Below are 27,388 nucleotides of genomic sequence, written 5' to 3' on the forward strand. Positions count from 1 at the left end.
TTCCTGCCGGGAGCAGGGTGCCCACGCTTGCCTCCTAGGTGTCCAGGAAACTGTGCTGCCGTGGAAGTTACCCAGAGCAGAGGTCACCGCCTCACGGAAACTGCTGCACGCCTCCGCTTCTGCACGGCAGGTCAGGGCCTTACTTCCAGGCATCTGTTCATGCTGGGTGTGCCGTTAGCGACACCGCATGATGAGATGCTGACTTTCTCCTCAGGCAGAGTCACTTCGGGCACGAGGTCCTCGAAGTATTCAAAGCACACTCTTTTCTCATGGCAGCTCACACAGGGCCATGACAAAGTCGGACTCACCGGAAATGTTGTCCTGAGGCTGTTCCAGGACTCTGGACATGTAGCGCTCCTCAAGGAACGTACAGTGTGTTGCCCATCTCTCGGCCGGCACAGAGGGACTCCGAGGGATCAAACAACGGGTCTCGAAGTGGCTCAGCCGGCCCACGGGGGTCTGGAGGTACTCAGTGAACTTGGAGGGAAAGTGATGCATACCCGAGAGGCCTAGGAGTCCTCCAAAGTGTACTTCCTTTCACATCAAGCATATAAGCGACTAAGAACTCATGGAAACAGCTGCCCGCTTCCCTTCTGCACGGCTACTAGGGGCCTAACCTGGAGGCAAGTTTTCACGTTGAGATTCCCTTTAGCTCTAGAGCTTGTCAGGCGGACCACAACTGCAGCCACGGAAGCATCTGGTTCAGACAGAACAGACTCATACTTTTCCGTGAAGCATTCTTACAGGGTTGACAGGCCTGTCAAGAGCAGGCAATGTCAGGTAGCTTCAAGGCAGCATGAATGCAGCCTTCAAAATGGGAAAGCAAGGCTAGTTCCAGCAGGCCCCTGTTTCCATGGGCACACGCAGCATACACCCCTGTGGTTTCTACCAAGTCTAAAGACACACAGGTTACCCTGTGTTTCCTCCCCTGAATCAACTTCTCGAAGTAGGGTGTTCTGCATCAAGCGAACTGCCTCAACCAAGGAACGCCGCAGCTGCTCCTCTGGGCCTGTGGCTATCCAAAAGCCTGCAGTGTCACAAGAAGAGCAGGACTTACTTAAATGGCAGTAAGAACGCACGCACACTACCTCTGGGAGGCACGGTGACTTCAGGCAGGAGCTCCTAGATGGAATGCGAAGCCGAGGGTTACTCTGAGTTCAGCTCAGACCAGGGCAATGCGTCAGACTTCGACGCCATGAGGGACGTGCCACAACGGTGTTCGTGAACGTGTGCGAGTGCTGAGGAAATTAAGCTGCTCCCAAAGAGAGTGCAGTGCGTTTCCCTTCGCTCGGCATACACAGAGGGGCTCTAAAGGGCTCCGGTCCTGGATGTTGCTTAGCAGACTCAGGTGGGCCTGGGGGTACTCAGTGTTCCTGCCGGGAGCAGGGTGCCCACGCTAGCCTCCTAGGTGTCCAGGAAACAGTGCTGCCGTGGAAGTTACCCAGAGTAGAGGCCACCGCCTCACGGAAACTGCTGCATGTCTCCGCTTCTGCACGGCAGGTCAGGGCCTTACTTCCAGGCATCTGTTCATGCTGGGTGTGCCGTTAGCGACACCGCATGATGAGATGCTGACTTTCTCCTCAGGCAGAGTGACTTCGGGTACGAGGTCCTCGAAGTTTTCAAAGCACACTCTTTTCTCATGGCAGCTCACACAGGGCCATGACAAAGTCGGACTCACCAGAAATGTTGTCCTGAGGCTGTCCGAGGTCTCTGGAAATGTAGCTCTCCTCAAGGAACGTACAGTGTGTTGCCCATCACTCGGCACGCACAGGGCCTCCGAGGGATCAACCAACGGGTCTCGAAGTGGCTCAGCCGGCCCACGGGGGTCTGGAGGTACTCAGTGAACTTGGAGGGAAAGTGATGCATACCCGAGAGGCCTAGGAGTCCTCCAAAGTGTACTTGCTTTCTCATCAAGCATATAAGCGACTAAGAACTCATGGAAACAGCTGCCCGCTTCCCTTTCTGCACGGCTACGAGGGGCCTAACCTGGAGGCAAGTTTTCACGTTGAGATTCCCTTTAGCTCTAGAGCTTAACAGGCGGACCACAACCGCGGCCAGGGAAGCACCTGGTTTAGACAGAACAGACTCATAATTTTCCCCGTAGCATTCTTATAGGGTTGACAGACCTGTCAAGAGCAGGGAATGTCAGGTAGCTTCAAGGCAGCATGAATGCATCCTTCAAATGGGAAAGCAAGGCTAGTTCCAGCAGGCCCCCGTTTCCATGGGCACACTCAGCATACACCCCTGTGGTTTCTACCAAGTCTAAAGACACACAGGTTACCCTGTGTTTCCTCCCCTGAATCAACTTCTCGAAGTAGGGTGTTCTGCATCAAGCGAACTGCCTCAACCAAGGAAGGCCGCAGCTGCTCCTCCGGGCCTGTGGCTATTCCAAAGCCTGCAGTGTCACAGGAAGAGCAGGACGTACTTAAATGGCAGTAAGAACGCACGCCGACTATCTCTGGGAGGCACGGTGACTTCAGGCAGGAGCTCCTAGATGGAATGCGAAGCCGAGGGTTACTCGGAGTTCAGCTCAGACTCGGGCAATGCGTCAGACTTCGACGCCATGAGGGACGTGCCACAATGGTGTTCGTGAACGTGTGCGAGTGCTGAGGAAATTAAGCTGCTCCCAAATGGAGTGCAGTGCTTTTCCCTACGCTCAGCATACACAGAGGGGCTCTAAAGGGCTACGGTCCCGGATGTTGCTTAGCAGACCCAGGTGGGCCTGGGGGTACTCAGGGTTCCTGCCGGGAGCAGGGTGCCCACGCTAGCCTCCTAGGTGTCCAGAAAACTGTGCTGCCGTGGAGTTACCCAGAGCAGAGGCTACCGCCTCATGGAAACTGCTGCACGCATCCGCTTCTGCACGGCAGGTCAGGGCCTTACTTCCAGGCATCTGTTCATGCTGGGTGTGCCGATAGCGACACCGCACGGTAAGATGCTGACTTTCTCCTCGAGCAGAGGGACTTCGGGTACGAGGTCCTCGAAGTATTCAAAGCACACTGTTTTCTCATGGCAGCTCACACAGGGCCATGACAAAGTCGGACTCACCAGAAATGTTGTCCTGAGGCTGTTCGAGGACTCTGGAAATGTAGCTCTCCTCAAGGAACGTACAGTGTGCTGCCCATCTCTCGGCCGGCACAGAGGGACTCCGAGGGATCAAGCAACGGGTCTCGAAGTGGCTCAGCCGGCCCACGGGTGTCTGGAGGTACTCAGTGAACTTGGAGGGAAAGTGATGCATACCCGAGAGACCTAGGAGTCCTCCAAAGTGTACTTGCTTTCACATCAAGCATATAAGTGACTAAGAACTCATGGAAACAGCTGCCCGCTTCCCTTTCTGCACGGCTACGAGGGGCCTAACCTGGAGGCAAGTTTTCACGTTGAGATTCCCTATAGCGCTAGAGCTTGTCAGGCGGACCACAACCGCGGCCGCAGAAGCACCTGGTTTACACAGAACAGACTCACAATTTTCCCCGAAGCATTCTTACAGGGTTGACAGGCCTGTCAAGAGCAGGGAATGTCAGGTAGCTTCAAGGCAGCATGAATGCAGCCTTCAAAATGGGAAAGCAAGGCTAGTTCTAGCAGGCCCCCATTTCCATGGGCACACTCAGCATACACCCCTGTGGTTTCTACCAAGTCTAAAGACACACAGGTTACCCTGTGTTTCCTCCCCTGAATCAACTTCTCGAAGTAGGGTGTTCTGCATCAAGCGAACTGCCTCAACCAAGGAACGCCGCAGCTGCTCCTCTGGGCCTGTGGCTATTCCAAAGCCTGCAGTGTCACAGGAAGAGCAGGACTTACTTAAATGGCAGTAAGAACGCATGCCGACTATCTCTGGGAGGCACGGTGACTTCAGGCAGGAGCTCCTAGATGGAATGCGAAGCCGAGGGTTACTCGGAGTTCAGCTCAGACTCGGGCAATGCGTAAGACTTCGACGCCATGAGGGAGGTGCCATAACGGTGTTCGTGAACGTGTGCGAGTGCTGAGGAAATTAAGCTGCTCCCAAAGAGAGTGCAGTGCGTTACCCTACGCTCGGCATACACAGAGTGGCTCTAAAGGGCTACGGGCCCGGATATTGCTTAGCAGACCCAGGTGGGCCTGGGGTTACTCAGGGTTCCTGCCGGGAGCAGGGTGCCCACGCTAGCCTCCTAGGTGTCCAGAAAACTGTGCTGCCGTGGAGTTACCCAGAGCAGAGGCCACCGCCTCATGGAAACTGCTGCACGCCTCCGCTTCTACACGGCAGGTGAGGGCCTTACTTCCAGGCATCTGTTCATGCTGGGTGTGCCGTTAGCGATACCACACGGTAAGATGCTGACTTTCTCCTCGAGCAGAGGGACTTCGGGTACGAGGTCCTCGAAGTATTCAAAGCACACTGTTTCTCATGGCAGCTCACACAAGGGAGATGACAAAGTCGGACTCACCGGAAATGTTGTCTTGAGGCTGTTCGAGGACTCTGGAAATGTAGCTCTCCTCACGGAACGTACAGTGTGCTGCCCATCACTCGGCACGCACAGAGGGCTTCCGAGGGATCAACCAATGGGTCTCGAAGTGGCTCAGCCGGCCCACGGGGTCTGGAGGTACTCAGTGAACTTGGAGGGAAAGTGATGCCTACCCGAGAGTCCTAGGAGTCCTCCAAAGTGTACTTCCGTTCAAATCAAGCACATAAGCGACTAAGAACTCATGGAAACAGCTGCCCACTTCCCTTTCTGCACGGCTACTAGGGGCCTAACCTGGAGCCAAGTTTTCACGTTGAGATTCCCTTTAGCTCTAGAGCTTGTCAGGCAGACCACAACCGCGGCCACGGAAGCACCTGGTAAGAAAAAGAATTTCATTCTTTTACATGTACCTGTCCAGTTTTCCCAGCAGCACATATTGAAGAGGCTGTCTTATCTCCATTGTATATTCTCACCTCCTTTATCAAAAATAAGTTGACCATATGTATGTGCGTTTATCTCTGGGCTTTCTATGCTGTTCCATTGATCTATATTTCTGTTTTTGTGCCAGTACCACACTCTCTTGATTATGGTAGCTTTGTAGTATCATCTGAAGTCCGGGAGCCTGATTCCTCCATCTTCATTTTTCTTTATCAAGATTGCTTTGGCTCTTTGGGGTCTTTTGTGTTTCTGTACATATTGTGAATTTTTTTGTTCTAGTTCAGTGGAAAATGCCATTGACAGTTTCATAGGGATTGCATTGAATTGTATATTGCTTTGGGCAGTATCGTCATTTTCACAATGTTCATTCTTCCACTCCAAGAACGTGGTATATCTCTCCATCACACAGCTTTAATTTCTTTCACCAGTGTCTTATAGTTTTCTGCATACAGGTCTTTTGTCTCCTTAGGTAGGTTTATTCCTAGGTATTTTATTCTTTTTGTTGCAATGGTAAATGGGAGTGTTTCCTTAATTTCTCTTTCAGATTTTTCATCATTAGAGGCTAGGAATGCAAGAGATTTCTGTGCATTAAGTTTGTAACCTGCTAATTTACCAAATTCATTGATTAGCTCTAGTAGTTTTCTGGTAGCATCTTTAGGATTCTCTATGTATAATATCATGTCATCTGCAAACAGTGCAAGCTTTACTTCTTCTTTTCCTATTTGGATTCCTTTCATTTATTTTTCCTCTCTGATTGCTGTGGCTAAAACTTCCAAAAGTATGTTGAATAATAGTGGTAATAGTGGACAATCTTGTCTTGTGTCTGATCTTAGTGGAAATGGTTTCACTTTTTCACCATTGAGAATGATGTTGGCTGTGGGTTTGTCATATGTGGCCTTTATTATGTTCAGGTAAGGTCCCTCTATGCCTACTTTCTGGAGGGTTTTTATCATAAATAGGTTTTGAATTTTTTCAAAAGTTTTTTTTGCATCTATTAAGATGATCATATGGCTTTTCTCCTTCAATTTGTTAACGTGGTTTATCACTGGTTGATTTGTATATATTGAAGAATCCTTGCATTCCTGGGATAAACCCTACTTGATCATAGTGTATGATCCTTTTGATGGGCTGTTGGATTCTGTTTGCTAATATTTTGTTATGTTTTTTGCATCTATGTTCATCAGTGATATTGGCCTTTAGTTTTCTTTGTGACATCTTTATCTGGCTTTCATATCAGTGTGATGGTGACATTCTAGAATGAGTTTGGGAGTGTTCCTCCCTCTGCTATATTTTGGAAGAGTTTGAGAAGGATAGGTGTTAGCTCTTCTCTAAATGTTTGATAGTATTTGCCTAGGAAGCCATCTGGCCCTGGGCTTTTGTTTGTTGGAAGATTTTTAATCACAGTCTCCAATTCAGTGCTTGTGATTGGTCTGTTTATATTTCCTATTTCTTTGTGGTTCAGTCTCGGAAGGTGGTGCTTTTCCAAGAATTTCAAAGTCCATTTCTTCCAGGTTGTCTAATTTATTGTCATATAGTTGCTTGTAGCAATCTCTCATGATCCTTTGTATTTCTGCAGTGTCAGTTGTTACTTCTTCATTTTCATTTCTAATTCTATTGATTTGAGTCTTCTTTTTTTTCTTGTTGAATCTGGCTAATGGTTTATCAATTTTGTTTATCTTCTCAAAGAAGCAACTTTTAGTTTTATTGATCTTTGCTACTGTTTCCTTCATTTCTTTAACATTTATTTCTGATCTGATCTTTATGATTTCTTTCTTCCTGCTAACTTTGGGACTTTTTTGTTCCTCTTTCTCTAATTGCTTTAGGTGTAAGGTTAGGTTGTTTATTTGAGATGTTTCTTGTTCTTTGAGATAGCACTGTATTGCTATAAACTTCCCTCTTAAAACTGCTCTTGCGGCATCCCATAGGTTTTGGGTCTTCATGTTTTCATTGTCATTTGTTTCTAGGTATTTTTTTATTTCCTGTTTGGTTTCTTCAGTGATCTCTTGGTTATTAAGTAGTGTATTGTTTAGCCTCCATGTTTTTGCATTTTTTACAAATTTTTTCCTGAAATTGATATCTAGTCTCATAGTGTTGTGGTCGGAAAAGATACTTGATACGATTTCAATTTTCTTAAATTTATCAAGGCTTGATTTGTGACCCAAGATATGATCTGTCCTGGAGAATGTTCCATGAGGCTTGAGAAAAATATGTATTCTGTTGTTTTTGGATGGAATGTCCTATAAATATCAATTAAGTCCATCTTGTTTAATGTATCATTTAAAGCTTGTGTTTCCTTACTTATTTTCATTTTGGAATATCTGTCCATTGGTGAAAGTGGGGTGTTAAATTCCCCTACTCTGATTGTGTTACTGTTGATTTCCCCTTTTATGACTGTTAGTGTTTGCCTTATGTATTGAGGTGCTCCTATGTTGGGTGCAAAAATATTTACAGTTGTTATATTTTCTTTTTGGATTGATCCCTTGATCATTATGTAATGTCCTTCTTTATCTCTTGTAATTGTCTTTATTTTAAAGTCTATTTTGTCTGATACAAGAATTGCTACTCCTGCTTTCTTTTGATTTCCATTTGCATGGAATATCTTTTTCCATGCCCTCACTTTCAGTCTTTATGTGTCCCTAGGCCTGAAGTGGGTCTCTTGTAGACCGCATATATATGGGTCTTGTTTTTGTATCCATTCAGCCAGTCCATGTCTTTTGGTTGGAGCATTTAATCTATTTACATTTAAGGTAATTATAGATATGTATATTCGTATTCCCATTTTCTAAATTGTTTTGGGTTTGTCATTGTAGGTCTTTCCTTCTCTTGTGTTTCCTACATAGAGAAGTTCCTTTAGCATTCATTGCAAAGCTGGTTTTGTGGTGCTGTGTTCTCTTAGCTTTTACTTGTCTGTAAAGATTTTAGTTTCTCCATTGAATCTGAATGAGATCCGTGCTGGGTAGACTAAACTTGGTTGTAGTTTTTTCCATTTCATCACTTTAAGTATGTCCTGCCACTCCATTCTGGCTTGTAGAGTTTCTGCTGAAAGATCAGCTGTTAACCTTATGGGGATTCCCTTGTATGTTATTTGTTGTTTTTCCCTTGATGCTTTTTTTTTTTAACATCTTTATTGGGGTATAATTGCTTTACAATGGTGTGTTACTTTCTGCTTTATAAAAAAGTGAATCAGTTATACATATACATATGTTCCCATATCTCTTCCCTCTTGCATCTCCCTCCCTCCCACCCTCCCTATCACACCCCTCCAGGCAGTCACAAAGCACCGAGCCGATATCCCTGTGCCATGCGGCTGCTTCCCACTAGCTATCTACCTTACGTTTGTTAGTGTGTATATGTCCATGACTCTCTTTCGCCCTGTCACAGCTCACCCTTCCCCTCCCCATATCCTCAAGTTCGTTCTCCAGTAGGTCTGTGTCTTTATTCCTGTCTTACCCCTGGGTTCTTCATGACATTTTTTTTTCTTCTTAAATTCCATATATATATGTGTTAGCATACAGTATTTGTCTTTCTCTTTCTGACTTACTTCACTCTGTATGACAGACTCTAGGTCTATCCACCTCATTACAAATAGCTCAATTTCGTTTCTTTTTATGGCTGAGTAATATTCCATTGTATATATGTGCCACATCTTCTTTATCCATTCATCCAATGATGGGCACTTAGGTTGTTTCCATCTCTGGGCTATTGTAAATAGAGCTGCAATGAACATTTTGGTACATGACTCTTTTTGAATTTTGGTTTTCTCAGGGTATATGCCCAGTAGTGGGATTGCTGAGTCATATGGTAGTTCTATTTGTAGTTTTTTAAGGAACCTCCATACTGTTCTCCATAGTGGCTGAACCAATTCACATTCCCACCAGCAGTGCAAGAGTGTTCCCTTTTCTCCACACCCTCTCCAGCATTTATTGTTTCTAGATTTTTTGATGATGGCCATTCTGACTGGTGTGAGATGATATCTCATTGCAGTTTTGATTTGCATTTCTCTAATGATTAATGATGTTGAGCATTCTTTCATGTGTTTATTGGCAGTTTTCCCTTGATGCTTTTAATATTTTCTCTTTGCATTTAATTTTTGATAGTTTGAATCATATGTGTCTTGTATTTCTCCTTGGATTTATCTTGTATGGGACTCTCTGCACTTCCTGGACTTGATTAACTATTTCCTTTCCCATATTAGGGAAATTTTCAGCTATAATCTCTTCAAATATTTTCTCAGTCCCTTTCTTTTTCTCTACTTCTTCTGGAACCCCTATAATTCGAATGTTGGTGCCTTTAATGTTGTCCCAGAGGTCTCTGAGACTGTCCTCAGTTCTTTTCATTCTTTTTTCTTTATTCTTCTCTGCGGTTGTTATTTCCACTATTTTATCTCCCAGGTCACTTATCCATTCTTCTGCCTCATTTATTTCACTATTGATTCCTTCTAGAGCATTTTTAATTTCATTTATTGTGTTGTTCATCATTGTTTGTTCTTCTTTAGTTCTTCTAGGTCCTTGTTGAATATTTTTTGAATTTTCTCCATTGTATTTCCAAGATTTTGGATCATCTTTACTATCATTACTCTGAATTCTTTTTCAAGTAGACTGCCTATTTCCTCTTCATTTGTTTGGTCTGATGGGTTTTTACCTTGCTCCTTCATCTGCTGTGTGTTTCTCTGTCTTCTCAGTTTGCTTAACTTATTGTGTTCGGGGTCTCTTTTTTGCAGGCTGCAGGTTTGGAGTTCCCATGGGTTTTGGTGTCTGCCCCCAGTGACCAAGGTTGGTTTAGTGAGTTTTGTAGGCTTCCTGGTGGAAGGGACTGGTGCCTGTGTTCTGTTGGATGAGGCTGGATCTTGTCTTTCTGGTGGGTAGGTCTGTGCCTGGTGGTGTGTTTTGGGGTGTCTGTAACATTATTATAATTTTAGGCTGCCTTTCTCTAATGGGTGGGGTTGTGTTCCTCTATTGCTAGTTGTTTGCATAGGGTGTCCAGCACTGTAGCTTGCTGGTCGTTGAGTGGAGCTGGGTCATAGCATTGAGATGGAGATCTCTGGGAAAGCTTTTGCCATTTGTTATTATGTGGAGCTGGGAGGTCTCTGGTGGCCCAATGTCCTGAACTTGGCTCCCCTACCTCAGAGGCACAGGCCTGACACCCTGCCAGAGCATGATGACCCTGTCAGCCACACAGCTCAGAAGGGAGAAAAAAGGAAGAAGGAAAGAAAGAAAGAAAAATAGAAAAACAAGAAAGAAAGAGAGAAAGATAAAATAAAAAATAAAATAAAATAATTAAAAAGTAATAAGAAAAAGAATGAAAGAAGAGAGCAACCAAACCATCAATGATAACAAGTGCTAAAAATTAAATTAAAAGAAAAAAAACAAGAAATGGTCAGACAGAACCCTAGGACAAATCATAAAAGCAAAGCTATACAGACAAAATCACAGAAAGAAGCATACACATACAAACTCACAGACAAAACACACAAAGCAGCATACACATATACACTCAGAAAAACAGATACAGAAATACACACACACACATACAGACACACACACACACACACACACACACACACACACACACACACATATATATATATATATATAATAAAGGCAGAGAGCAGCCTAATCAATAATCAAATCTACATACTATAATAAATTTTAAATACTAAACTAAGATGAACATAATACCAGAAACAAATTAGATGCAGAAAACAAACCCCAATTCTACAGTGGCTCTCCAAGTCCACCTCCTCAATTTGGAATTGTTTGTTTATTCATGTATTCCACAGATGCAGGGTACATCAAGTTGATTGTGGAGATTTAATCCACTGCTCCTGAGGCTGCTGGGAGAGATTTCCCTTTCTCTTCTTTGTTCACACAGCTCCTTGTGTTCAGCTTTGGATTTGGCCCCGCCTCTGTGTGTAGGTCGCCTGAGGGCGTCTTTCGGGAAGTCTGAGGTCTTATGCCAGCATTCAGTAGGTGTTCTGTAGGAGCTGTTCCACATGTAGATGTATTTCTGATGTATTTGTAGGGAGGAAGGTGATCTCCACGTCTTACTCCTCCACCATCTTGGAAGTCCTCTTCTATCTTATTTTTTTGTCTAGTTGAATGGTTGCAAGTAAAAAAAGTATTAATTTCTGACAAAAGGGTTATTTATATAAATCTGTCTTTTTTTCTAATTGACTCTTTATGTAAAACATGGAGTCATTACTATTATGCATTTATTAGTACCTACAACTTTTTATTATGAAGTTATTCACTTAATTTTATCTAATAAATTGTGCTTTGTATTTTTACATTTTAGACAACACTTTTGTCACTCATTCCTAATTTTGTAGTTGTTCCTTTTATCTTTCTCAAGAAAAATTCCTGAATTTCTCTCAAACAAAAGATGTATACTAGTCAGTGTTCTCCAGAGAAACAGGACCAATATATGTCACTTCTCTCTATATTAATCTAAAGGTGGAAGACGGAAAAAAACCTTTACAGACACACCCATAAATAGTATTTAATTAGCTATGTGTGCATCCCTTGGCCCAGACAAGTTGACACAAAATTAACCATCATAGACATACTGTGAGCATATATGTGCATTGAAATCCAAAATGGAAATCCTTTACAGCAGAGGTTCACAGGGGTTTTCTGTAAAACTACAAAAAAAAAAAAAAACCCCAAAACAAACCACTTTTTTTTCTGTTCAGTATTTAAGGTTTTGCAGAAAGAATTCAAAATTGAAGATGATATTTATGTATTTATGTAAGAGAGAAAATAAATTTCCTCAAAATTTAATAAAAGTTGAATAAAATTTTGTAATACAAGTTTACTAATGAGAAGAGTTCTTTTCTGAGGGGATAGCATTCCTTGAATTTGGACTCAGAGTTAACGATCCCTATCATCAAAATCATTTGCAAACTGCAAAATTTAATGATGATCTTTTATAAGATTTTACACCTTTCATCTTCGAATATATGTGTCCTGTCACACATCATGCCTAAAAACACTAAGTTTTAACTGCACCTCATCAATTTGCAGTGCACCAAGCATCAGTGCAAAGCGATGCAATCAACACACACACACACAAACACACACAAAGTCTCTGAGGCAAATATTCAACCAATGTAGCATAGAAACAACCATAGACAATCCATAAACAAATGGGTATGCCTATGTTCTAATAACTTCATTTATGGACACTGAAATTGGAATTTTATATATTTTAATTCATGACTAAATATTATTATTTTGATTTTTAAATTATTAAAACTGCAAAAAAATTACTTATTTGTGAGTAGTACAAAAAAAGGGGGATGGCTGTATGTGGCCAGTGGGCTGTAGGTTACTGACCCCTGCTTTAGAAATAGAGGAATTTCTAATGAATGCCTAATTTTTAAAATCTCTTGTGGGTCATTTGCTATTTTTCTCATATCTCTGCTTCTCTCTGATTTTCATTTCCTGATTCTGTCTACTTATCCAACTCCTCATCCCCTCCTCAAAATATCTTTTCCCTTTCCCTCCACTTCCTTCTTAATTTCCTGATTTCCTGTCCTTCATGTTACCTATGCAGTGTACGTTTCATTATGACCTTGCCCCTACTCTTCTTCATAGAACCTTTTTAGCTTTATTGCCCCATTAACTCATTTTTTTCTAGGTCAATATACCAAGAGAGAGAATTTGATTGATCTCATTCATGATTTCATCATACCCATGTCATTCATAAGCCACACATTTGCCTGAGAACTGATTGCCCTTGGATCTAGAATACATCCTCAATTCAACCAGACATGCGGAAATGGTGATGGGGGTCCTGCACCCCTAAATATGTCCATTTCTTGAACATGGACATGTGCTGGACATGTCTGCTTAGAAGGAACCTCATAGTGAGACACACATTTTGAAGCTTGATTTGTCCTAAGAGCCTTTTTGTTTCTTTATACTTGCATGTTAAATCTGAGTATGTACTTTCATTTTAAATGATCTACATCACTTTGATTTTAAGTGGGATTTTTCAAATATTTGATGGCTTAATTCAATCTTAGTATCTTTGTCTTTTAATGGATTTTCTGACTTGAGTCTTAGGTCTATTATTTACTCTTGCAGACGAATTTTATAATCATCTTGTTAACTCTCATGAAATTTCATACTGTGATTTTAATTGTAATTGTTTTTAATGTTTTTAGAGTAATTTAGAGAGAAGTGAAATTTCTTACGAAATTTTATCTTCTCATCCGGAAACATAATAGAACTTTTTATTAAAGGCTTTTAAAATACATTTCACCAAAACTTTGTATTTTTTTATATTGGGTACGATTCTGTGGTTTATTTTGATTGTTATTTCTATTTTAAACATGAGGTTTTAACTATAATTTTCAAAATTATTTACAAATTATATATATGAATTGCCATATACATATATGTATGGATTTATATTTTTTCTAGTCATAATAGTCTAAGACCTCCAGAGTAACATGTAATAATAGTAGTGTAACATGCCTCTTATATTTTTTTCACTTTAATAGGAATGCTTTTTATGTTCATTCATTTTTTTTATTATTATTCAACAAAAACTTTTGATGTTTGCTATATACTAGAAAATGTCCAAGATTCTTGGGATATATCAGTGAACAATACAGACAAACAGCTTTGAGCTTTTTTTTTTTTTTTTTTTGCTGTACGCGGGCCTCTCACTGTTGTGGCCTCTCCCGTTGCAGAGCACAGGCTCTGGACGTGCAGGCTCAGCGGCCATGGCTCACGGGCCCAGCCGCTCCATGGCACGTGGGATCCTCTCGGACAGGGGCACGAACCCACGTCTCCCGCATCAGCAGGTGGACTCTCAACCACTGTGCCACCAGGGAAGCCCTAGCTTTGAGCTTTTGATACTACACTCTAGTGAGGGAGACAGTCAACAACAAGCATAATAAATAGGTAAGCAGTATAGTATCTTAGACATTGATAAATACTGCTGAAGAGAATTAAAAGTAGGGCAAGGTCTAGGGGTTTGAGAAAGAGGAAATGAGTAGAGGGGCTACAGTTTTAAATAGTGGTCACAGTAGATCTGGTGGAGAAGGAGAGATTTTAGTAGAGGCATAAAGTACAATTTCTAACATATTTTCTATAGTCATTGGTCTATTCTGGTTTCTCAATTTGACCTAATTTGATTTCAGCATTTATGTGTGTCTGAAATTTTTTTCATATAATATTATCTTTCAAATTTATTCACAGCAGATTATAATTAGTAGCCGCATGGTTTCTCAGTCTCTTTCAAATCACAAAACTAATAGCCTTTATAAAAACCTGGTTTACATAGAATGTATCTTTGGTCCCTTTAAAGCACTGGATTTAGTTTTCTTATATTGTTTCTTATATATATCATTCTCAATTATAAATATTTTATATTTGGTTAATTGTTATCTTTATTATTAATTACTTTAAACAATTTTCATGCCTGTCATTTTTTTCCAGCTACTTGAATGGTTTACGTAGTTTATTTTTTCTAAAATATTTATTTAAATATAGAGTAGAAGCTCTTAATAATCAATATGAGAACAAAACTAATATGATAGCATTGGATTTTACCCTTTAGAATAAAATATATATCCATGAGTCCATACTGATATAAATTATCAAATAAGAAATTCACACATATTTTCCAAGAAGTATCATTTGGCCACATCTCTCAGGTTTACATATAAAAATATCTCTTATTGTTCTTTAGTTTTGTTTTTCTTTTTTTTTGAAACTGAAACTCTGAAAATATTGCTAGATTTTTTTGGCTAAAATGTTTTTCTGTAGCTATTTTCATTTTAGTTTAACTGAAAGTTTGTCTTCTTAGAGTTCTCTTCCCTTATAACCAGGCTTTATTTTCAGGCTCTATAAGTCTTTGGGAAAAGTCCAGATCTTTTCTGACCACTTTATGCAAGGCATATTACCGAATTCATAATCATTTTTTTATGGTCCCAATCCCCTGCTGCAACCAGTGACATAAGTTTAAACTGATATTTCTCTCACATCACTGAAGAACAGAATTGGCTCTAAATGCTGACATATCCTGTATAAGAAAAAAAGAAGTAAGCAAGTAGAATCCCAGAAGGAAGAAATAATTAAAACCCATAGACCTACATAGTAAGTTACTTCAGTCACAACAACAATTTACTGTGTTTCTTTCCGTTTTTTTGTTCACATGTTCGCGTGTGAACAGAGTAGAAGGCCACCCATTTCTGCTGCACCACATTTACTCACAGCTTAACTGAAGACAAGGTTAATTCTGTAGCAAGGTGGTGATATCACCATTAACAGAAGGTACAAAAATTCTTTAAACACTATAACAAAAATATCAATAAATACTAGTGTCTGAGACATGTAGGACTGAACAGATTTGTCAAAAAAACGTGTGAGACAGTTTGTAAATTTAGTCTTAATATTCACAGGGGTCTTCAATAAACATTTTTTGTTGTTATTAAATTAGGGCAAATAACCAAGTCATCAAGAAAGTAGAGAAGGCATTATACTAAGTGAAATAAATCAGAGAAAGACAAACAGTGTATGGCCTCAATTAAATGGAATCTGAAAAGAAAAAACTCATAAAAAGGCATCAAATCAGTGGTTGCCACATGTGGGAGCTGGGGTGTAGGGGAAATAGTTGAAGGTGGTCAAAGGGCACAAACTTTTAATTATAAAATAAAAAGTCTTAGGGATGTAATGCACAGCATAATGATTAAAGTTAACAATACTGTTTTGTATATTTGAAAATTGCTAAGAGAGTAAATCTTAAAAGTTCTCTTCACAAAAAAAATGTTGCAACTATGTGAGGTGACAGATGTTAACTAAATTTATTGTGGTAATCATTTCACATTATATGCATGTATCAAATCATTATGTTGTACTCTTTAAACTTATACAATGTTATAGTCAACCACAACTCAGTAAAATTGGGGAGGGAGGGAGTAAAGAAAATACAGAAGCTATCACACTATACCCCCCCAAGAATCAGTGATACAATTAAAAAAGGATTGAGACATTCATTCCCTCTATTCTCTTTTTGGGTGGCTTTTTTTTCCTTTAAATTATATGCAGGAAATGTAAGAAAACATAAGATATCCACTTAACAGAGTTGTATATGAAACAGAAAAAAGATGATCCTTCTCCCATGAATGCATGTTAAATGTGCTTGAGACAAATGCAGATTTTTAGGTCCAAAAATTATCTTATGATCAATTTTCCTTAAGAAATAGTGATATCTAATTTGTCAGAGTTTTACATTGTTAGGGATAGTAATGATTCTGCATTTGTACAAGCTGGGGGTTAATCCATGCATTTTAATTGTTAGGACAAATAAAAATTTGTATTTATTACACTCATTTCAGAAAACAAATTAACAGTTGAAACAAAATGAAATATTTTAAGCAAAGGATTTACTTACATCAACTAGAGAAACGCAATTATATTTAAACAATAATAGAATTAATGTGAAAATAGTGCTAAAGAAGTATCTTTGCAACTAATCTAGGTAGGTTTGAGTACTGTAATCACTGCAACTGTGTGTCCTTGTGTCTTTGGAGCCCTTCTAGAATGTAGACTTCCACCAGTGCGGGCTTGGCTTCATTCTGACTGGCCCACACGCTTGAGATCTTTCTGTATACACAGGATAGATTCAAAAGAAGTTGTACCAAGAGGAAAACACACTGTGGAAAACCTCTACTTGCAATTGTTAATGTACTAAAGTGACAGAAGTACAAAGGAGAAACAGTTCATAGATTGACACGTAATTCGGTAGGAATGGAGAACATGATGTGAAAAGAAGTAAGCATCTAATATATGCAAATGGAGCCCTTGAAATGTTTCAAGGAGAATGTAGAATACAATGGCACATTTTGAGATGAAAAACAATCTCCGCGTATACCTCCCTCTTTTCAACCCCACTTCTTTGCTCTCTGCTTCATGATCCTCTGTCGGATGCCTTCTCTGCACCATCAGGTCTCTTTCAGGGGTTCATCCGCATTCCTATGATTCTCCCAGGAGCACCCTGAGATCCCAGAGCCGGCAGGTGGCAGGGGACTGAAGCCAGAACTGTTCCACATGCAGCTAGCTGGAAAAGGGGTTAGCATTCATCTCCTGTGTTAAGGGAAACAGAAGGCCAACAGCTAAATACGGTCTGGGTTTGCCTAAGCCTGTGATCACCTGTGGCAAGGAAACAGTCTGAAAAGGCAAAAAACAGTGAGGTTCATCACTACTTGGCCTAACAATGTACATATTCATAATAAAATCAATTTAAAATTCAATGCTCCTTGATAAAGTTTCACGCATACTAAAATTTAACCAGTGCTGGATAACACTTTACAGTTTTACAAACACATTCACTTATTTTATGGGTCATCATTATTAACCTACTTAAAGATGTAAGTGAAGTTCAGCCCCAGGCAGTAAACCACAATGTACTTGAGAAGCAGTCATTCAGCTTCCTTGTCACCTCACTTCTCGTGTGATTTGTTACCTGCTTACCATGTGATGGTCCTCTGCCACATGCAAGGAATTCAGGGACAGATAAAACACAGCCCTTTTTCCTTGAAGAGTTTACAGTGCCCCAGGGAAAAGAAGAGACGTTGACAGTACTTTAGAATACTGTGTAATATGAAGCTGGCCCAGACAGAGGGGAAGGAAGCTCAGGCACTATCAGAGGACAGATGTTACTCATAGCAGAGTGCATGTGTCTCCAGGGGCAAGGCTTCAATGAAGAAGTGTTACTTGACCTGAATCTTAAAAGGCGATTAAAAATTAATAGGTGTGGGCTTCCCTGGTGGTGCAGTGTTTGAGAGTCCGCCTGCCGATGCAGGGGACACGGGTTCGTGCGCCGGTCTGGGAAGATCCCACATGCCACGGAGTGGCTAGGCCTGTGATCCATGGCCGTTGAGCCTGTGCATCCGGAGCCTGTGCTCCGCAACGGGAGAGACCACAACAGTGAGAGGCCCACGTACCGCAAAAAAAAAAAAAAAAAAAAGAATTAATAGGTGAATGAGAAGGATTGACAGGACAGGGAGATGATGAACCTATAAACATATGCACTGGTGTGTGCTGTAAGACACCCAATTCCTGGTCACAAGAGCACAATAGCAATTGTAGGTTTGGGATGAAGTTGGAAGGAAGGAACAGGTAAGATCAAAGAGGGTCCTATCACAGCTAGCAAGGATTTCAGGTTCGAATCAATATGAACAGACTACTTCTCATTTTAGAAAGACACCTTATATTTTATTTATTTATTTTTTTAGTACTCAGTACTTAATTTTTTTATTTTTCAAAATTTTTATTGAAGCTGATTTGCCATGTTGTGTTAGTTCCAGGTATACAGTAAAGTGATTCAGTGATAAATATTTATACATATATTCTTTTCCATTATAGGTTATTACAAGATATTGAGGATGGTTCCCTGTGCTATACAGTAGGTCCTTGTTGTTTATCTATTTTATATACAGTAATGTGTATCTGTTAATCCCAAACTCCTAATTTATTCCAACTCTCTCATTTTCCTTTGGTAACCATAAATTGGTTTTATGTCTGTGAGTCTATTTCTGTTTTGTAAATGAGTTCATTTGTAGCATTTTTTTAGATTCCACATATAAGCTATATCATATAATATTTCTCTTTGTCTGACTTGCTTCACTTAGTATGATAATATCTAGGTCCATCTGTGTTGCTGCAAATGACATTATTTCACTCTGTTTTTACGGCTGAGTAATATTCTACTGTATATATGTACCACATCTCCTTATAATTTAAAAGAAGGATGGCTTTTAGTGAGATAAGACTCCTCATAGTCTTACAATGAAAGTTAGCATTAAAAGGACTACAGGGGTTAAAAGAAGACATATCCTTTGGTCCCAAGCAATTTACATTTGATTTAAAAAGCAATTTATGTATTTGTACATGCAAGCACACAATCTAGAACAAGAGCAAAAGTAGTATTAAATCTATTAAGTGCTATTAAACTTGTCTGAAATCATTAAAGAAAGCTTCAGAGAGGAGTTCAGCTATAAATATTGCTAGGATTGTCACTGAAGAGACGAGAGAAAGAATATTTCAGAGGGCAGTATAGACTATAAAAAGCATAGAGTGGAAAATAGAAATTAGATACTTGTAACAAAAGCCCAGGACCAGATGGCTTCACAGGAGAATTCTATCAAACATTTAGAGAAGAGCTAACACCTATCCTTCTCAAACTCTTCCAAAATAGAGCAGAGGGTGGACCATTCCCAAACTCATTCTATGAGTCCACCATCACCCTGATACCAAAATCAGACAAAGATATCACAAAAAAAGAAAACTACAGGCCAATATCACTGATGAATATAGGTGCAAAACTCATCAACAAAATACTAGCAATCAGAATCCAACAGCACATTAAAAGGATCATACAACATGATCAAGTAGGGTTTATCCCAGGAATGCAAGGATTCTTCAATATATGCAAATCAATCAATGTGATAAACCATATTAACAAATTGAAGGAGAAAAACCATATGTTCATCTGGATAGATGCAGAAAAAGCTTTTGACAAAATTCAACACCGATTTATGATAAAAACCCTCCAGGAATCCAAATCGGAAAAGAAGAAGTAAAGCTGTCACTGTTTGCAGAGGACATGATACTATACATAGAGAATTCTAAAGATGCTACCAGAAAACTACTAGAGCTAATCAATGAATTTGGTAAAGTTGCAGGATACAAAATTAATGCACAGAAATCTCTGGCATTCCTATACACTAATGATGAAACATCTGAAAGTGAAATCAAGAAAACACTCCCATTGACCATTGCAACAAAAAGAATAAAATATCTAGGAATAATCCTACCTAAGGAGACAAAAGACCTGTATGCAGAAAATTATAAGACACTGATGAAAGAAATTAAAGACGATACAAATAGATGGAGAGATATACCATGTTCTTGGATTGGAAGAATCAACATTGTGAAAATGACTCTACTATCTAAAGCAATCTACAGATTCAATGCAATCCCTATCAAACTACCACTGGCATTTTTCACAGAACTAGAACTAAAAATTTCACAATTTGTATGGAAACACAAAAGACCCCAAATACCCAAAGCAATCTTGAGAATGAAAAACGGAGCTGGAGGAATCAGGCTCCCTGACTTCAGACTATACTACAAAGCTACAGTAATCAAGACAGTATGGTACTGGCACAAAAACAGAAAGATAGATCAATGGAACAGGATAGAAAACCCAGAAACAAACCCATTTCCATAGGGTCACCTTATCTTTGATAAAGGAGGCAGGAATGTACAGTGGAGAAAGGACAGCCTCTTCAATAAGTGGTGCCGGGAAAACTGGACAGGTACATGTCAAAGTATGAGACTAGATCACTCCCTAACACCATGCACAAAAATAAGCTCAAAATGGATTAAAGACCTAAATGTAAGGCCAGAAACTATCAAACTCTTGAGGAAAACATAGGAAGAACACTCTATGACATAAATCACAGCAAGATCCTTTTTGACCTACCTCCTAGAGAAATGGAAATAAAAACAAAAATAAACAAATGGGACCTAATGAAACTTCAAAGCTTTTGCACAGCAAAGGAAACCATAAACAAGACCAAAAGACAACCGTCAGAATGGGAGAAAATATTTGCAAATGAAGCAACTGACAAAGAATTAACCTCCAAAATTTACAAGCAGCTCATGCAGCTCAATAACAAAAAAACAAAACAACCCAATCCGAAAATGGTCAGAAGACCTAAATAGACATTTCTCCAAAGAAGATATACAGAGTGCCAACAAAAACATGAAAGAATGCTCAACATCATTAATCATTAGAGAAATGCAAATCAAAACTACAATGAGATATCATCTCACACCAGTCAGAATGGCCATCATCAAAAATCTAGAAACAATAAATGCTGGAGAGGGTGTGGAGAAAAGGGAACACTCTTGCACTGCTGGTGGGAATGTGAATTGGTTCAGCCACTATGGAGAACACTATGGAGGTTCCTTAAAAAACTACAAATAGAACTACCATATGACCCAGCAATCCCACTACTGGGCATATACCCTGAGAAAACCATAATTCAGAAAGAGTCATGTACCAAAATGTTCATTGCAGCTCTATTTACAGTAGCCAGGAGATGGAAACAACCTAAGTGTCCATCATAGGATGAATGGATAAAGAAGATGTGGCACATATATACAATGGAATATTAGCCATAAAAAGAAATGAAATTGAGTTATTTGTAGTGAGGTGGATGGACCTAGAGTCTGTCATGGAGAGTGTCATAGAGAGAGTGAAGTCAGAAAGACAAAGACAAATACCGTATACTAACACATATATATGGAATCTAAGAAAAAAAATGTCATGAGGAACCTAAGGGTAAGACGGGAATAAAGTCACAGACCTACTAGAGAATGGACTTGAGGATATGGGGAGGGGGAAGGGTAAGCTGTGACAAAGTGAGAGAGTGGCATGGATATATATACACTACCAAATGTAAAATAGATAGCTAGTGGGAAGCAGCCGCATAGCACATGTAGATCAGCTTGGTGCTTTGGGAGCACCTGGATGGGTGGGATAGGGAGGGTGGGAGGGAGGGAAATGCAAGAGGGAGGAGATATGGGCACATATGTATATGTATAACTGATTCACTTTGTCATAAAGCAGAAACTAACACACCATTGTAAAGCAATTATACTCCAATAAAGATGTAAAAAATAAAAAACAAAAAAACCCTCCAGGAAGTAGGCATAGAGGGAAATTACCTCAACATAATAAAGACCATGTATGACAAACCCATATGCAACATCGTTCTCAACGGTGAAAAATTGAAACCATTTCCATTAAGATCAGACACAAGACAAAATTGCCCACTCTCACCACTATTATTCAACGTAGTTTTGGAATTTTAGCCACAGCAATCAGAGAAGAAAAAGAAATCAAAGGAAACCAAATCAGAAAAGAAGAAGTAAAACTGTCACTGTTTGCAGATGACATGATACTATACAAAGAGATTCCTAAGGATGCTACCAAAAAACTACTAGAGCTAATCAATGAATTTGGTAAATTAGCAGGATACAAAATTAACACACAGAAATCTCTTGCATTCCTATACCCTAATGATGAAAAATCTGAAAGAGAAATTAAGGAAACACTCCCATTTACCATTGCAACAAAAAGAGTAAAATACCTAGGAATAAACCTACCTAGGGATACAAAAGACCTGTATGCAGAAAACTAGAAGACACTGCTGAAAGAAATTAAAGATGATACATGCAGATGGAGAGATATACTATGTTCTTGGATTGGAAGAATCAACATTGTGAAAATGACTCTACTACCTCAAGCAATCTACAGATTCAATGAAATCCCCATCAAACTACCAATGGCATTTTTCACAGAATTAGAACAAAAAAATTCACAATTTGTATAGAAACACAAAAGACCCCGAATAGCCAAAGCAATTTTTCAGAAAGGAAAACAAAGCTGGAGGAATCAGGCTGGCTGACTTCAGACTATGCTACAGAGCTAGAGTAATCAAGACAGTATGGTACTGGCACAAAAACGGAAATATAGATCAATGGAACAGCATAGAAAGCTCAGACATAAACCCACGTACATATGGTCACCTTATCTTTGATAAAGGAGGTGAGAATATACAATGGAGAAGAGATAGCCACTTCAATAAGTGGTGCTGGGAAAACTGGACAGCTACATGTAAAAGAATGAAATTAGAACAATACCTAATGCCATACAACATAATAAACTCAAAATGGATTAAAGACTTAACTGTAAGGCCAGATACTATACAACTCTTATAGGAAAACATAGGCAGAACACTCTATGACATAAATCACAGCAAGATCCTTTTTGACCCACCTCCTAGAGAAATGGAAATAAAAACAAAAATAAACAAATGGGACCTAATGAAACTTCAAAGCTTTTGCACAGCAAAGGAAACCATAAACAAGACCAAAAGACAACCCTCAGAATGGGAGAAAATATTTGCAAATGAAGCAACCGACAAAGGATTAATCTCCAAAATTTACAAGCAGCTCATGCAGCTCAATAACAAGAAAACAAACAACCCAATCCAAAAATGGGCAGAAGACCTAAATAGACATTTCTCCAAAGAAGATATACAGACTGCCAACAAACACATGAAAGAATGCTCAACATCATTAATCATTAGAGAAATGCAAATCAAAACTACAATGAGATATCATCTCACACCAGTCAGAATGGCCATCATCAAAAAATCTAGAAACAATAAATGCTGGAGAGGATGTGGAGAAAAGGGAACACTCTTGCACTGCTGGTGGGAATGTGAATTGGTTCAGCCACTATGGAGAACAGTATGGAGGTTCCTTAAAAAACTACAAATAGAACTACCATATGACCCAGCAATCCCACTACTGGGCATATACCCTGAGAAAACCAAAATTCAAAAAGAGTCATGTACCAAAATGTTCATTGCAGCTCTATTTACAATAGCCCGGAGATGGAAACAACCTAAGTGCCCGTCATCGGATGAATGGATAAAGAAGATGTGGCACATATATACAATGGAATATTACTCAGCCATAAAAAGAAACGAAATTGAGCTATTTGTAATGAGGTGGATAGACCTAGAGTCTGTCATACAGAGTGAAGTAAGTCAGAAAGAAAAAGACAAATACCGTATGCTAACACATATATATGGAATTTAAGAAAAAAATGTCATGAAGAACCTAGGGGTAAAGCAGGAATAAAGACGCAGACCTCTTAGAGAACGGACTTGAGGTTATGGGGAGGGGGAAGGGTGAGCTGTGACAGGGCGAGAGAGAGTCATGGGCATATACACACTAACAAACGCAGTAAGGTAGATAGCTAGTGGGAAGCAGCCGCATGGCACAGGGATATTGGCTCGGTGCTTTGTGACAGCCTGGAGGGGTGGGATGGGGAGGGTGGGAGGGAGGGAGACGCAACAGGGAAGACATATGGGAACATATGTTTATGTATGACTGATTCACTTTGTTATAAAGCAGAAACTAACACACCATTGTAAAGCAATTATACCCCAATAAAGATGTTAAAAAAAAATAAATAAATAAATTAAAAAAAAAACAAAAGAAAAAAAATAAATAAATAAAAATAAAATAAATAAACAAATGGGACCTAATGAAACTTTAAAGCTTAGGCACAGCAAAGGAAACCATAAACAAGACGAAAAGCCAATGCTCAGGATGGGAGAAAATATTTGAAAACGCAGCAACCGACAAAGGATTAATCTCCAAAATTTACAAGCAGCTCATGCAGCTCAGTATCAAAAAAACAAACAACTCAATCAAAAAATGGGCAGAAGACCTAAAGAGACATTTATCCAAAGAAGATATACAGATTGCCAACAAATAAATGAAAGGATACTCAACATCACTAATCATTAGAGAAATGCAAATCAAAACTACAATGAGGTATCACCTCACACCAGTCAGAATGGCCATCATGAAAAAATCTAGAAACAATAAATGCTGGAGAGGGTGTGGAGAAAAGGGAACACTCTTGCACTGCTGGTGGGAGTGTAAATTGATACAGCCACTATGGAGAACAGTATGGAGGGTCCTTCAAAAAACTAAAAATAGTACTACCATATGACCCAGCAATCCCACTACTGGGCATATACCCTGAGAAAACCATAATTCAAAAAGAGTCATGTACCACAATGTTCATTGCAGCTCTATTTACAGTAGCCAGGACATGGAAGCAAACTAAGTGTCCATTGACAGATGAATGGATAAAGAAGATGTGGCACATGTATACAATGGAATATTACTGGGCCATAAAAGAAATGAAATTGAGTTATTTGTAGTGAGGTAGATGGACCTAGAGTCTGTCATACAGAGTGAAGCAAGTCAGAAGGAGAATAACAAATAGCGTATGCTAACACATATATATGGAATCTAAAAAAAAAAAATGGTTTTGACGAACTTAGGGGCAGGACAGGAATAAAGTCGCAGATGTAGAGAATGGACTTGAGGACACGGGGAGGGGGAAGAGTAAGCTGGGATGAAGTGAGAGAGTGGCATGGACATATATACACTACCAAATGTAAAATAGATAACTAGTGGGAAACAGCCACATAGCACAGGGAGATAGTTCAGTTCGGTGCTTTTTGTCTACCTACATGGTGGGATAGGGAGTGTGGGAGGGAGATGCAAGAGGGAGGAGATATGCGGATATATGTATATGTATAGCTGCTTCACTTTGTTATAAAGCAGAAATTAACACACCATTGTAAAGCAATTGTACTCCAATAAAGATGTTTAAAAAAATACATTGTTGTGCTTGCAACCATGAGAAAATCATTGCAGCTGGAAAGATAAGCGACAGATAGGTGCAAACCCTGCTTGGTTGTCATAATAGGACCCCAAATTTCTCACCAACAGGAACTGCAATGTTAGCCTGTCTGTGAGAAAGACATGTATTTCTTCAATATTTCATGAAAATATTATCGATATTTTTAGGCATGATCATTACAGTCAAAATTAAATTCAAAAAAAAGAGAGAAAGATAAGGATAAAGATTAAAAAAATTACGAACGCTTTTTATTTTAGAGTGGACGTGACGTACAAAGCAGGTACTATAGCAGTTAACTGATACTTATAACTCTAAGACCATTCAGGATATATGAGGAATGATGGGAAATAGGCATAGGCAAATGTTTGGCAAAGATGTTTCTTCAAATTCTCTGCCTCCAAACTGATGATTCCTCCCCTGTGAAGACATTGTTTACATGCAAAGCCAGAGGTCATAACAAAGGTCAACCGTGTGCCGTGCAGTTATTCAGATTTTATATTCTTTCTCGCTCAGTAGCAATACCACTGGCTGGATATAGGGATAGAAATGTGCCTGAGGTTTTGATTGACAGGTTTGGAGCTTGGTTTCCCTTGAGGAATTCTCTTCCTATAAGTCTTTGTTTTCCTGGCATTTTACACATTATACCATAATGCTCATCAGAAAATTCATATCAGATCTAACTACTGGCACTTGACTGTAAAGTTTTATATTTAAAAGATGCTGTTTGGCTGTTTACAATATACAAATGCCAGTTTATTTCTCTGGGAAGGGTCACAGAGAAAAAAACAGCAATTTTCTTTCACTGACATCAGGGGAAACTGCTTCCTGCTAGATCAATGCATAAAAATTCAGTTTTAATGACTTTGTAGTACCTTAGCCTTGACATCTGTATATTTAGAAATGAGTGTGCAAAACCTTCAGCATTTTATAAATGAAAAGAAAAAAGTGATTTAATTATGAGTAGTGTATACAATATTATGATTATTATTGCTAGAGATAATAACACCAAGAGATGGTCCAAAGACAAATGAATACATATTTTTCCAATTTTTATGTTAATAAGGTAATTTAAGTAAATTCAAACCTGGTATTCTCTGCAGAGCAGTACATTATTCTCTATACACACAAATAATTATGAAAGGATTAGTCAGTTGTAGGAATTTACTACGTATAGTATTCTGCCTTGATTTATCATTCAATGAAGTATTAAAAGGCAGCTTATGGAGAAAGGAATATTTCAAATTATGGACTTATAAATACTCTGCAAACCATTGCTTTTGATGAACTGATTTCCTGATCAGAGCAATCTTGTATAAATTTTGATCATTTTATATTTTTTCCATCTGTATTTCTTTCAAGTTCAAGTCTGGATAGCTTGAGTTTGTTGCTTGTCCCCCATTAAATTGCCTGAACTCTATCTCAAAGCCCGAACCATGCTCATGTTACATAACACCCAAGGGGAAATGTGTTTCCTGTGGGGACTCAGTTAAAAAGATGCCTTTTCCACATAAAGATCTTTAATATTTCTGAAATCACATTTTCCCTGAATGTGAAAATCTGCTTTCCATTACACTCTAATGGTAAAAGTTTTTGCATGGGCATCTGTGGTCCAAAGGTTGCCTCAGCAGGGTCACATACAGTCTCTCAAAGTAAACCTGAGGAGCCGCTCACGAGGGCGGCCCACCAAGCCACCCTCCGCAGAGGCAGTAGCAAGCTGGGCTGATCAACCACCGGCACAGATCAAACCACCAGCATAGGAGTTCTCACTGCGCTGCAGCACTTCTTAGCAAATGGTTTGTAAGTAAGTCCACATTCCCAAAGACAACACATTGAAAAATGTATATGTTTAGGAGTGAAAGGTGAAGAAAAGAAAGCCAGTACATGAGGTACCTAGAGCTGTCAAATGCATAGAGCAGAAGGAAGGAGAGTGGTTTGCAGAGGTTGGAATCAGGAGGGAAGAAGGGAGAAATATTGTTGACCGGGTACAAGACGGGACGCTGAAAAGAAATCTGGAGATGGATAGTGGTGACTTGCACAACCATGTGCAAACTTTATGTTATATACATCTCGCCACAATTTTTTTTAAAGACTTGTTAAAAACAACAAAAAAGAAGAAAGCAAATAAGAGATAGTCATAATGATTGCACTCGATCAACTGCTTAATTTGTATCTTACCCAAATCTAAAATGTTATTCTTT

The 27,388-nt window shown here is 39.5% G+C and overlaps 1 long non-coding RNA gene across 2 annotated transcripts in view; it reads right to left on the bottom strand.

Annotated features, from left to right (window-relative positions):
- Positions 1 to 15,660: 15,660 nt before the first annotated feature.
- LOC125961833 (uncharacterized) overlaps positions 15,661 to 27,388 on the bottom strand; it is a 155,390-nt gene continuing 143,662 nt past the window's right edge. Inside the window, exon 6 of one of the 2 annotated variants that reach the window (XR_007472895.1) lies at positions 15,661 to 16,966. This is a non-coding gene — a long non-coding RNA (uncharacterized LOC125961833). Of the gene's footprint in view, positions 17,051 to 27,388 lie in introns of both variants that reach the window. The other variant, XR_007472896.1, reaches the window with a different exon arrangement.

The sequence above is a fragment of the Orcinus orca genome, chromosome 17 (assembly GCF_937001465.1).
Source record: "Orcinus orca chromosome 17, mOrcOrc1.1, whole genome shotgun sequence".
Lineage (NCBI taxonomy): Eukaryota > Metazoa > Chordata > Mammalia > Artiodactyla > Delphinidae > Orcinus > Orcinus orca.